The 14,618-nt window shown below is 36.7% G+C and overlaps 1 protein-coding gene across 1 annotated transcript in view; it reads right to left on the minus strand.

Moving 5' to 3' along the window:
- HECW1 (HECT, C2 and WW domain containing E3 ubiquitin protein ligase 1) overlaps nt 1-14,618 on the minus strand; it is a gene marked incomplete at its 5' end in the record, with an annotated part of 167,334 nt that overhangs the window by 134,718 nt on the left and 17,998 nt on the right. The gene's annotated exons all lie outside the window — the stretch shown is intronic.

The following is a 14,618-nucleotide window of genomic DNA, read 5'->3' on the forward strand; positions in this document are numbered from 1 at the left end:
TTCTTCATTCCGAAATATATCTCTGTTGCGATTGTTCTTTCAAATATGCTGAAATTTTTGCCATTTCTGCCAAGTTTGAAACTTTTAAAGTATACTCTTCTGTAGTAGGCAGTTCCTCCTTCTTCCAGTATTGCGAAACCAAAAGTCTTTCTGCCATTATTAAATTCAACATCAATTTAGTTTCTATAACAGTACAATCTGTAATAATATCCAACAAAAATAACTGTGGAGAAAACCTTATCTTTTTCTTAAATATCTTCTGCATATTCCACCAAATTTTAATCCAAAAAGCTTTAACTTTTTTACAAGTCCACCATATATGGTAATACGTTGCATCCTCACAACCACACCTCCAACATTTAGGCTGATAATTTGGATACATACATGCTAATTTTTTAGGATCTAAATGCCATCTATAAAACATTTTATAAAAATTCTCTCTTAAATTTTGTGCCTGAGTAAATTTTACATTCCTGACCCAAATTTTTCCCCAGGTATCCATCGTTATTGGCTCCTGAATATTCTGGGCCCATTTTATCATACAATCTTTTAACAAGTTCCATTTCTGAATGTATTTCTATCAATGCATTATATATCCTCCTTATATGTGCTTGACTTTGATCTCTAATTTTTTTTACCAAATTTTCATCTGTTGTCGAAATACCAATTTTCTGATCTTCTTTCCATCTAGCTTGTATCTGGCCATACTGAAACCAAGTTTGTACTATTTTCCCTTCTTTTGAAATATTAAATGGCTTTAATTGCCATACATTCCTTTCCAGTCTAAAAATCATTAGAATTTACATTAGAAGACAAAAAACAACCATTCTACTTAACTTGTCTTTCCTATTCCCAAAAATATTCACAAAAATACAGGAAGAATCCCCTGGCAAGCAGAACATACTGACACGGAAAGCTACATGGCAAAAGAAGAAGGCTAGAGTTAGATTCAAGAGACTCGATTCGAGGGACTACTATATGATTAAACACTTGTTTGAATAGATAGATAAAGAATAGATACATTTTGAATACAAAGAGGCCCTACAGTAAGAGGGATAAGATATATAAGTAGTATAGTATTTTTTATAATATATGAGATGTAAAAATATTGGGATGGTATATGGGAATGAAAAGTTTGGATATTTAAAGGTAATTAATTTTGAGAAAATTATGACTGATAAGAATGGTCTGAATACTGAGGGGAAATTAAGCTTAAAGAAGAATCTTGAAAACAGGACACATAGTGACGTAATAAGATAACTTTTACAAGTACAATTGAAACATAAGCTGATCAGAAAAGGTGTTGTACGTGGATATTATTGTTATTTGCACAAACACAAGAAAAATGTTTATATCCAACATTATTTGCTTAATGTTGACAAAGGAGAATATTACTGGAAGAAGAGAAGATCAAAGAAATATATCATTAACTAATATATTGATTATGGAATTATAGAAATTAATTATTATTGTTTTAAAATATATGAACCCAAACAACACACTGTTTACTAAGCACTAAAGATTGCTATTGTAAAAAAATCAATAAAATATTTTTTTAAAAAGGAAAACCACTTCTAAAAATAATATCTAGATAATTATGTGGATGTCCTCATATAGTTGCTAGGGGTCAAGTCTTACTTGAAAGCATTTGTTTTCTTCATAGAAATTTTAATAGCTCATTTGCTACAGCTTTACCTACTTATAAACCATGATAAAAGGCTGGTGATGTCCAAATAGCTGCATCATGCCTAATGGGGCTGAGGTTGATTTTCCAATTTAAAAGAGTTTCCTTATACAGCTTTTTTTTAGTATTGGAATGACAATTTAGTACAGTAGCTTACTACTTAATATGTAAATATTCTATATACCAAAAAATCTAGCCTATTACATTTTTTGAAATTAGTAATATACTGCTATAAACCGATGGGCACACTAAACATTTAAAGCTTAATCTATAGTGTCTTAGTAACTAGCAGTTTCTTCGGAACCTAAGTATATGAAGTATGTAATTCTTTATTTTAAAAGAATCAGGAATGATGAACAAGTTCCTCTGAAAGCCAGCATGTTTTGATCTTGTTCTGCAATTTACAGCCACAGGAAAATATACTCAATATGAATAAAATATGTCCTAAATATTATTTATAATCCTTAGAAGCAAAGCAATAGAGAAACTCAAGGGATTTCCAATCAGCTAACTTCATATAAAAAGCTTTCTTCAAATGCAGAAAATTTGAAACCCATTAAATTACAGTACCCTTAACAGCCCCCTTCCTGGATTACTGCCTTGTCGTGGCGAAGGGGCTTGCGTAATTCAATGAAGCTATGAGCTATGCCGTGCAGGGCCACCCAAGACGGACAGGTCATAGCTGAGAGTTCTGACAAAACGTGATCCACTGGAGAAGGAAATGGCAACCCACTCCAGTATCTTTGCCATGAAAACCCTGTGGACAGTACCAAAAGGCAAAACGATATGATGCTGGAAGATGAGCCCCTCAGGTCGGAAGGCATCCAATATGCTACTGGGGAAGAGCAGAGGGCTAGTACTAGTAGCGCCAGAAAGAATGAAGCGACTGGGCCAAAGCCGAAAGGACGCTCAGCTGTGGATATGTCTGGTGGTGAAAGGAAAGTCCGATGCTGTAAAGATTTTTTCTCCATAGGAACCTGGAATGTAAGATCCATGAATCAAGGAAAGCTGGACGTGGTCAAACAAGAGATGTCAAGACTGAACATCGACATCTTAGGTATTAGCGAACTAAAATGGACAGGGATGGGTGAATTTAATTCAGATGACCATCAGGTATACTACTGCGGGCAAGAATCCCTCAGAAGAAATGGAGTAGCCTTCATAGTCAATAAAAGAGTAGGAAAAGCAATACTGGGATACAATCCTCAAAATGACAGAATGATCTCAGTTCGAATCCAAGGCAAACCATTCAATATCACAGTAGTCCAAGTCTATGCCCCAACCACCGGTGCTGAAGAGGATGAAATTGACCGGTTCTATGAAGCCCTACAGCACCTTATAGAACTAACACCAAAAAATGATGTCCTTATCATCATGGGGGATTGGAATGCTAAAGTAGGAAGCCAAAAGATAACTGGAATAACAGGCAAGTTTGGCCTTGGAGTACAAAATGAAGCAGGGCACAGGCTGATAGAATTTTGTCAAGAGAATACGATGGTCATAGCAAACACTCTTTTCCAACAACCCAAGAGACGGCTCTACACATGGACATCACCAGACGGTCAACACAGAAATCAGATTGAATATATGCTCTGCAGCCAAAGATGGAGAAGCTCTATACAGTCGGTAAAAACAAGACCAGGAGCTGACTGTGGCTCAGACCATGAGCTTCTCCTTGCAAAGTTTAGGCTTAAACTGAAGAAAGTAGGGAAAAGCACTAGGCCACTCAGGTATGAATTAAATCATATCCCTGTTGAATATACAGTAGAGGTGACAAATAGATTTAAGGAATTAGATCTGATAGACAGAGTGCCTGAAGAACTATGGACAGAGGTTCACGACATTGTACAACAGGTAGCAACCAAAACCATCCCAAAGAAAAAGAAATGCAAGAAAGCAAAATGGCTGTCTGAGGAAGCTTTGCAAATAGCTGAGGAAAGGAGGAAAGCGAAAGGCAAGGGAGAAAAACATAGATATGCCCAATTGAATGCAGAATTCCAGAGAATAGCTAGAAGAGATAAGAATGCCTTCTTAAATGAACAGTGCAAAGAAATAGAAGAAAACAATAGAATAGGGAGGACCAGAGATCTTTTCAAGAAAATTGGAGAGATGAAGGGAACATTCCATGCAAAAATGGGCATGATAAAGGACCAAAATGGCAGGGACCTAACAGAGGCAGAAGAGATTAAGAAGAGGTGGCAAAATTACACAGAAGAACTATACAAGAATGAGCTTAACGTCCCTGATAATCACAATGAGGTGGTCACTGACCTCGAGCCAGACATCCTAGAATGTGAAGTGAAGTGGGCCTTAGAAAAGCTGAGCAACAACAAAGCTAGTGGAGGTGACAGTATTCCAGCTGAGCTATTCAAAATCTTAAAAGACAGTGCAGTAAAAGTGCTACACTCAATTTGCCAGCAAATTTGGAAAACTCAACAGTGGCCACAGGATTGGAAAAGATCAGTTTACATTCCAATTCCAAAGAAAGTAAGTGCCAAAGAATGTTCAAACTATCGCACCATTGCACTCATTTCTCATGCTAGTAAAGTCATGCTTAAAATCCTACAAGCTAGACTTCAGCAGTATGTGGATCGAGAACTACCAGAAGTACAGGCAGGATTTCGAAGAGGCAGAGGAACTAGAGATCAAATTGCCAACATACGCTGGATCATGGAGAAAGCTAGGGAGTTCCAGAAAAACATCTACTTGTGCTTCATTGACTATGCTAAAGCCTTTGATTGTGTGGATCATAACAAACTGTGGCAAGTTCTTAAAGAGATGAGAGTACCAGACCATCTTATTTGTCTCTTGAGAAACCTATATGCGGGTCAAGAAGCAACAGTGAGAACTGGACACGGAACCACTGATTGGTTCAAAATTGGGAAAGGAGTCCGGCAAGGCTGTATACTGTCGCCCTGCCTATTTAACTTATATGCAGAGCACATCATGAGAAAGGCAGGGCTAGATGAATCAAAAGTTGGAATTAAGATTGCTGGAAGAAATATCAACAACCTAAGATACGCAGATGATACCACTCTAATGGCAGAAAGTGAAGAAGAACTAAAGAGCCTCTTGTTGTGGGTGAAGAAGGAGAGTGCAAAACTTGGGTTGAAACTTAACATTAAGAAAACCAAGATCATGGCATCTGGCCCTCTCAATTCCTGGCAAATAGATGGGGAAGAAATGGAGGTAGTGACAGATTTTGTTTTCCTGGGCTCCACGATCACTGCAGATGGGGACTGTAGCCAAGAAATTAAAAGACGCTTGCTCCTGGGAAGGAAAGCCATGGCAAATCTAGACAGCACACTAAAAAGCAGAGACATCACCCTGTCGACAAAAGTGCGTATAGTCAAGGCTATGGTCTTCCCAGTTGCAATGTATGGCAGTGAAAGTTGGACCATAAGAAAGGCTGAGCGCCAAAGAATTGAGGCCTTTGAACTGTGATGCTGGAGAAGACTCCTGCGAGTCCCTTGGACTGCAAGGCGATTAAACCGGTCAGTCCTAGAGGAGATCAATCCTGACTGCTCTTTAGAAGGCCAGATCTTGAAGCTAAAACTCAAATACTTTGGCCACCTAATGAGAAAGAAGGACTCACTGGAGAAGAGCCTAATGCTGGGAAAGATCGAGGGCAATAGAAGAAGGGGATGACAGAGAATGAGGTGGCTGGATGGAGTCACTGAAGCAGTAGGCGTGAGCTTAAATGGACTCCAGAAGATGGTGGAAGACAGGAAGGCCTGGAGGAATGTTGTCCATAGGGTCGCGATGAGTCGGACACGACTTCGCAGCTAACAACAACAAACCCTTAACAGCAGTAGACATCTTTCTATGTTTCTGTGATCTCTCATTCCCCCCCATCTCTTTTAATTATATTGATTTTACTTTTATTCTCATGCAAGTTATGCAAATTTTGAAGTGGGGAAAAATGTAAATGAGATGAGGAAATGCAATGGATAGAGAGGGAATGTGCTTTCTGAATGATACATTACTGCCTTTATAATTAGAACCTAAAATTAAGTGAGCAATATTAAAAAATGAAAAAGAAAATGCAACCCATACTTAAGGGTTTTGCTCATTTTAAACAGAAATAATAGGTAACTTTTCACAATGGGAGCAACTACAGAGTTTAGGTTAACAAAACTGGAATAGAAAGAAGGTTTATCTACAAATAGGCAAGTTAGAATTAGTGAAATTCAGTTTCTTTTCTTTTTTACAAAACAACAACAACAAAATACTGTAGTATGTTTGAAAGATCCTTTAAAACATAATTACCTAAGTCCCCAAGAGTACATATGTCTTCTAACATGCTGGGATGATGCATGTATGGGATTATAATTTTTAGTGTAAAAGTATAACAAACTATTAAATACAGGTGGTTCTTGGGTTATAATGGCAATTTGGACCAAGATTGCCACTGCTAAGCAATGTGATCATAAAGGGCAATGTCATGTGGCTGCATCCCTTATCAATGGCAATCCATTTCTAATTGGCATTATCACCCCAGAATATGTAGGTCATCAAGTGGGGTGAAGAGAGCATCCAAATAAGGAGCAGAGGGGTAGGGTTCATGCCAAGGTGGCTTGCAATAATTCTGTTCACAGCAGCACCGGCTACATGCCTTTCAGAGTAGCCACAGGAAAAGAGTTCAGCCCAATACCTGAATACCCTCAGGTGCCCACCACTTCCCAGACATTTGATCAATGGGTGAGGGGGTGGGGAAAAGTTTGGAGAAACACGAAAACAGCATAAAAAGGACTTCTGAGAACTATAAAAAACAGGCTGATAAAAAGGGCTCCCCAAAGAACATTCCAAGTTGGGGAAAAGGTTTATCTGTCGACTTAATACCCAGCAAGAAATTAGGACCGAAATTCTTGGGGCCTTTCCCCATCGTAAGGATCATCAACCCCGTCACAGTAGAATTAAAATTCCCTAGGCTTTTAGGGAGAGTTCACCCTGTCTTCCATTGCAGACTCCACCTTAAGACCTCCCCCTAAGAAGGCACCTGGGCCTCTCGTAATAGCAGGTCAGACTCACTATGAAGTGAAGTGTGTTCTTGACTCTAGAATTTTTAAAGGGAAATTGCAGCACCTAGTACAATGGAAGGGGTACTCGCTGTCTGAAGGTACTTGGATGAAATCTAGCAATGTGAAGGCTGACTGACTCATCAAAAAAGTTTCATGAGAAAAAAACCCAACAAACTGAGAGATAATTCCTGACATACGCTTTTGTTTACATTACAGGACCTATCCTTTTTTGTAAGAGGGGGAAGGCTATCAACACTGCAAACATTGGATGTTTTTGCTTTGACAATATAAAGAGGCAGCCTTTTCTTTTAAATTGCTTTGCTCTTAGAATTAGATGGTGCTGGGGGGGGGGAGGAAGAATGTTTTCCCTGGTTGTTTTTAATAAGATAAGAAATGGCGCATTACAGAACGGAAAGGAAGCTTTGCCCTTCAAACTGATTGGAGAACGTGATTTATGACTGCTAATTGGTGGAGGGAATTGTGCCAGATATTAGGTGCTAAAGGCAGGAGAATTCAGATCTTGGCATCCACCATGCTGTGCCGATGCTTTGTTTTCATGATTAAACATTCTTTAGGATAAACAATGCCTGAAAGTTCTTTGAAGTGTTTCATTAGTCAGAACCATGACACATCCTCAACATAGATCCATTGTGTGTATGGTACGTGCTGTAGTGAAAGCCCAGGAGGTTCCTTTTCGCAGACATTTTGACTTTAAGAAGGCTAAATAGGTGAACTTTCAAAAGCAGCTGGATAAAGATGTGGGGAAGATCTCTCCTCACTCAGATAAATATGAGGAATTTGTTCAGCTTGTGAAAGTAATACAAAGGAGAACCATTCCAAGAGGTTGCCTTTTACTGAAGAATAGAAAAACTAATGGTAAAAAGTTGCAGGAACAAGCCATCCAAACACAGGAATAAGAGGAGATCTACAACACACTGGAATGGATGATTCTCAACCACTTGTAAACATTCATTGGTGCAAAGATCATAAGGGAGCAAGCAGGTTTTAGACCAGGGAAGTCATGTTGTGGTCAAATCCTAAATCTCATGAAATATACTGAGGATGGTTTCAAAAGAAAGCTAATTACTGGAGTTGCTTTCATCAACCTAACTGCAGCATATGACAATGTTAACCATAGGATATTGCTATGCAAGTTAAATAATATCACTGGAGATAAGGTTACCAGGATCATTGGAAGTTTCCTCCAGAACCGGAGATTTTATGTGACACTGAATGGTAAGAACAGTAGAAAGAAGAATTGGTTGTCATAAGGAAGTGTACTGTCTTCAACATTGTATAACATATATATGGACAATCAACTAGTCCCAAACAACACACATCTATTCATCTATGCAGACAATATAAAAATGACTGCAAAAGGATCAACATTTAAAGTGACAGCTGGAAACTTATGGTAGTACTTGAAGAATTAGGATGATATTACACTGTCAACCATTTAAAGCCCAAACCAAACAAGAGTTAAATGTGTGTTTTCCACCTCCAAAACTGAGATGCAAAGGAAGAGTTGGATGTTATGTGGTAAGGGAACTGACTACAGCATTATCCAACATCAAAGAATCTCTGTGTGACACTCGATAGGATGCTCTCATTTAAACAGCACTGCCTGAAATGTAAGCCTAAAATCAGCTCAAGGAACAATATCAACAGGAAATTGATAAACTAAACATTGGGAAGCTCAACCATCTACTTTGAGCATATAGCTTTAGCCTTAAGCATCTCTGCAACAGAATATGCTCCAGTGTTGGGCACATCTGCACATGCGAATTGATATTACCATCAATGAAACAGTACACTTATGACAGGATGTCTCAAACCTACACCAACTGAGAAAATATATCCTCTTGCTGGCATTGCTCCACATAAAATCAGGAAAAAAGATACAGTGGACACTGAGAGAACTAAGCTAGAGTATGACCCTTGACAGTCTCTGAAAGACCATATGGCCCAAGCCAGCTAACTCAGATCTAGAAACAGCTTTATGGCAAAAATGAACATTATTGAGGATACATAAGGAAAAAAATCGAATTAAATGATGGAGAAAGGAGACTTGTTGAGCAAGGAATAATATTAAAGAAGGGTATGGCTGAAGGATCTGACCTTCCTTACACTATTTGGAGGACCCTGAATAGGTTGAGAGTTGGAGTGCCTAAGTGTAACATCAATATGATCAAATGGAGGCTCTTAGCAGATAACAACATGCTGTGTGAATGTGGAGAGACAGAGCCCTGCCCTGCTGATACGTTGACTTCTACCAAAAACATGTATCAATGACTTATTTTTGGTCAACAACAAAGCCAGAAAAGTGGCTTCATTCTGGCAGTTTAAAGTTTGACCTAGACATGGAGGAAGAAGAAGAATATACTGGACTAAGAGTGAAGACGTACAGGTTCAAACCCACTTTCCGTCGAGGAAGTTTAACATATGAGTTTAACTTAATCATTCATTCAATGTGAAGTTTAATTTAATAGTATGGCTGATGGTGAAGATAAAACTTGAAATATCAAGCATGCCATCTTAAATTTTTGAGGCAAGGTAGGATATAAATAGTTGGATTTTTTCAAAGATTTGGAAGTGTTAGACAAAGGACAATGTAGTGAAGAAAATTAGTTTCAAGTTTATGTAACAAAGCTTAATCCAGTTCTTTGAATACTTCGTTATTTGTCTCCCATTGTATTTGTGTAGAATAATGTAAAAATAATAATTAGTATTTTGGACAATAGCATGTATATTTTGGCCAGCAGCAACTCTGCTCTTGTATTATGTGTGTCTGGTGTTAAAATAACATAAGAAAAATTAACAACAATAACAACAACAACCCATTAAAAAGCTATGTTTCCTATATCTACCATTACAAATATAAATTTTCCCCTGGAAATATATTCAAAAAATAAGGCCAGTTGCATTAATCATTGCATGTTCATTCTTTTTCTAATTCAACATGCATGCATTTCTTTTATATCAACTTCATGCCTGCCTTTCTTTTACATCAACTTATATCTTTTATATCAACTTCATCCAATGATATTTTTAGCCTAATATTTCCATGGCAACAAATCAAGGAATTGTCCATTTGAGAAAAGAGATATCAGAACTGGGTAACTAGGGAATTCAAAGGGAGCTCTAAGCTGTTTTCCAGTCACTTACTGGTATCACTGATGCATCTATTGGCTCTTATTCCATTTGATTAAAAATGAATGTAGTTGAAATATAAGTAAAGGCCACTTCTTGTCTTTTAATAGACAGTCATGGCACAAACCTACTGCATTATCCCAGACAGTGTTACACTCCTTAATATATGTGAATTCAGTACATGCTGTTCCTGAGGTTATCTGTATTTGTGAGAGTGATACAATAACTTCTCTCTTGATTACATATATCGACTCAATTCAATTTTTTATCTTAATATCTCTCATCTTAGTATCTCACTTCTTTTGTATCACTTAGTCACAATACTAAGCAAGAGAATCCGACAACCTAGTTTAGGATAAAGTTGATTTTTAATTTTCCTGCATTAAGTATGCTGATGACTCAAAATGGAGGTAGACCAATTTCACTAAAATGAATTGGTGCTTGAAAATAAAAATTCAGTAAATAGGTACACACATCCTACTAACCCTTGCTTTTTAAAAAATGGGCTTGTCTAACAAGTCCAGTTGGTTAGGTTCTCACATTTTATTAAACCATAATGTATTTAGCAATACTGATTGTCAATGCAAGTTATGGATTAGCATATTGAAACATCTGACAATATGGTTCATTCAATAAAACAAGCCAACCAAACTATGATTGAGCATTACATTGGAATAAAATATAGAATTTTGTAAGTTACAATTCATATCTAAATTAAAAGCTGATGCTAAACTTTCTAACTCTGGGCTGATGTTTGTGAGTTGACACTCTCTTTTTAAACAGATTTAAAGTTGCATTGCTCTATGGCTGGAGATGGACACAGATTATTTTGTAAAAATATTTTTACAATATTAATATATTTAGCAATATCAGGTATTTTTAATAGTATCTGAAATATACCATATTTAAACATGCAATAATTTGTCTACTGAGGCCATCGGGGGTCATGGTTTAATATTCTGCATACTTGCTTCTAATTTGGGAATACCTGAAACAATTAATCATATGAACAAAATGTGCATTGACTGAATTGTATCTATGTATCTTATGACATTACTGATATTTCCTGAAATTTGGTGGATTATTTTTTTTCTAAGAATATTACATCCTAAGCAATGTACAAATTAAAAATGCAATGACATTATCATATTAGTTCCTGTTTGCATTAATAAGCCAGCAGAAAATAGAATTCTTCTTACCACAGGGAAAATACCAGCTGGTAGAATAAACTAAATGAAATGGAATGAATTAAATAATGTCCTATGATATGCCAGTGAAATACTCACTGTGACCATGGAAGCTGTATCTATTCATTCATCAGTTATATAAAGCTCCTTGATTGGAATATGTTAATACAACCTTCCTTCATTGCTATAAATCTCAGAATCTCCAATGCCAATTATAGTTAAATAGACTAATCTAATCTGACTAACCTCACCATGTAATTTAAAATAGGATGATCAACAACTATTTTTAAATAATGCCGCTTGGGGTGTGTGTGAAAGCCCTAATAAGCAGGCATATACATAGAATGAAGGCTACTGCTAAGCTTGTAAGCCGCCCTGAGTCTTCGGAGAAGGGCGGGATATAAATGGAATTAAAATTAAAAAAAAATAAAAATTTTTACATTCGCCTAAAAAATTTGCATTTCAATACCTCAGCATTCCAACTGGCTCTTACATACCACCCTAAACTTTAGAAGCTTATAGGCATTCTTTGGTTATCTGGATGCAAATTTGGCTTCAGAAATAACATTGGACAACAAATATTTTTCAAAAGTTTTGTTTCCTGAAAAAACCATAGTGATTATGATAGATCCCTTCAAACTGAACACACATATAATTTCAGAATGATTATATCACCTAGGAGAAATTAGAAATTAACTTTTAATGAGTATAATATATTTAATTGCAAAATGTTTCTGTATGAGTTCAACAGGGCCAAAAGTGTTTTGCTCATTTGTAGTCAATGTATAATGCAGCTCACTATCCAATAGCCAGCATTGATGGATTCCAGTTGCCCTGATGCTGTTTTTCCATTGTGGCAATGTGCTTTGGTAATGTGGTAATACCTTTCACCATGTTGGTCAGTGACTATACCTAGATTTTCAGAAAAGAAGTCCAAGTGTGAATGCAGAAAATGAATCTTTAGTGATATGTTGCCTTTCATGGTCTTATAAGCTGTAAAAAGTTTGGCAACCAGCTGAATGTAGTTTATTTCTTATTTTCCAAGAAAATTCTCAACAACATCCTTTAATGCATTCCAGGTGATTTTCTCTGGCCCCACTAACAGCCTTTAGAACCGTTTGTCATGATGATGTATCTGATTTGTAACTATTGTTGAAGCACATCCAGTAAATCAGTTATAACTAGGATTGGCCTGGACTATTAGGTAAAATATTTATTTTTTGGAAAAACTCCACTATACCAGATTTTACATCTTAATTTGATGATCTGTATGATTATCACTTTCCATCTATAGGATTATTAAATCAGCAAAAATTAAGATTTTTCAATACTGTTGCATGTAATCAACAAGTAATTGGCTATTCATTGACCAAACAAACTGTTTTGCAGAGCAGAGACTTCTAGGAAAATTGAAGTTGCAAATGAAGGTATATACATCAATATATTAGGTTTCCTTGATTACATATCTGCAGATGTCTGACTAATCCACTCCCAATTTTAACTCCTCTTCTTATTCTCCTACATATATAATTATACAGTGATTTATATATTAAGGTGGAAGAACAAATGATGTGATCTACTTAAATTTCTATCCAGTCTTAGTCTGATCATAGTAAAAGAGACCTAGTTAATATCTGAACTGATTTTGATGTGTGGCTCTAAGTCCTTGATATATCTAGCATGGAAAGCCCAGACAATAGGGGGGTTGGCCATACTGATCAAGGAAGAACTCAAATGGAAGAGCATAGAAATGACCATAGGTCTCATCCTCCTTTGGCTTAGGTGTTAAATTCCAATATATAGGGCTTTGTGATTGTGATAATTAATGTGTATGCTTCCACATATTACCCTATCTGTAACTTCCCTGACATGTGAGTGAATTTAGAGCAAATCCTGATAGAGCAAATTTAAACATTTTCATCATTGTTTTGGGAGATTTTAATGCAAGGTTGGGGCTTTTTATACAAGATCATATTAGTAATCTGAGCATCCCTGAAAAATGTCACTTCTTTTATCTTTATGGTTCTTTAAAGACCAGAAAAGAAATGCTGTTGGTATACTTTAGTATGTAAGAGTAACTTGCAAATTCTAGAGGGCAAAGACCAAAGTTTTATATACCATCAAATCAAGTAGCATTTTAGACTATACAAGTGTCTCCAACAGTAATGAGTCCCTTTGCTCAGACTTCCAGGTTGCTGTTAATTTTTGTAAGCATTTAGACCTCAGACTCCATAACTCAATTGATAGATGGGTTTCATTTCATCTAGAAGATTATATAGGACTATACAGGTTTCATCTACAGGACCAAAATGGACCATTGTGGATATGAATACTTTGACTGAATATATGAAATCTGATCGAGTTTGACTCTAATAAAGACAGTTACCTCACTTTACACATATGTCAATTCTGTATTTATAGACTATAAAAGCCTAAGCATAGGACTAAGAAAATTCTTAACTGAAAAGGCCCTTCCTAGAAGGTGACAGATAAAAGGCTTTTACTGATTTGACTCAGAGTCCAAAATATTATGGCTAACTACTGTATGTGTTTAACATGGAACTATCCATCATATAACAATCATGTTGCCATGTTAGCATTTAGACAGGAGTATAAGAAATCACCAAGTTTATTGTCAAAACATTTGCCTTCTGGTTAAATTTACAATCAGCAGCCAAAAACCCAAACCCAATAGTTCTCTGGCATTTAGTTCTGGCAATTAGTTGTAAGATTATTATGAGAATACTGCCTCTATGTGGGAAAAATATTACAACTAATTATTCATTCCCCAACTTGTAGTAGACTAGATGATCCCCAAAATGATCAATAGGAAGCTCTTAGTTCCACTCCATCATGGTTTCCAATGACTGAATGAGAGACTAGAAGACTCGTTCAGATACTGAAGTCCAACAAGGTTCCTGGGATAAAGGCACTGCTGAGAGACAGCTCGGGTGTTGGTATATGGGAGAGAGGGAAGAAGGTGTGTGTTCATGTGGAAATAAAGCAGACTAAATCAGTTAGAAAGAGCTACTGTTCTCCAGTAGTAGGACCTACAGTAGAAGAAATAATAGCTGGAGAAGCAGTAGGAGGGGGTGTAACAGCAGTGGGAAAGAGTGAAGAAGTGGTACCAGCCTATGAATCCTTGCGTGTATGTTGCCTAAGCACCTGTGCTATACTGACTATCTTGTGTTTTGGGGACCACTGACTTGGTTATACTTAAAAGAATTCATAAAAGTATTTTATCCCCAAACTATTTAAATGCCACATTGACTGGTGGGTTGCCTTACTTGCAGGTTTATTTACTCATAGTAATAATTCTTGCCAAATTCCAGCTGATTGGGAGTTCCATTTATAAAAAGGGTGATATAATCCTTTAAGATACTTCAATTATAAACTGATTAGCCTAACTCAGGGGTAGAGAGCCTAAAACACTCAAAGAGCCACTTTGACCCATTTCCCACCGGAAAGAAAACACTGGGAGCTGCAAAACTTTTTTGACATCTAAAATGAAGATAACACTGCATATAACACTCCGGGTGAGATTCAAGGTGCTGGTGATTACCTATAAGGCCCTAA

Source organism: Vipera ursinii (genome assembly GCF_947247035.1).
Source record: "Vipera ursinii genome assembly, chromosome: Z".
Lineage (NCBI taxonomy): Eukaryota > Metazoa > Chordata > Lepidosauria > Squamata > Viperidae > Vipera > Vipera ursinii.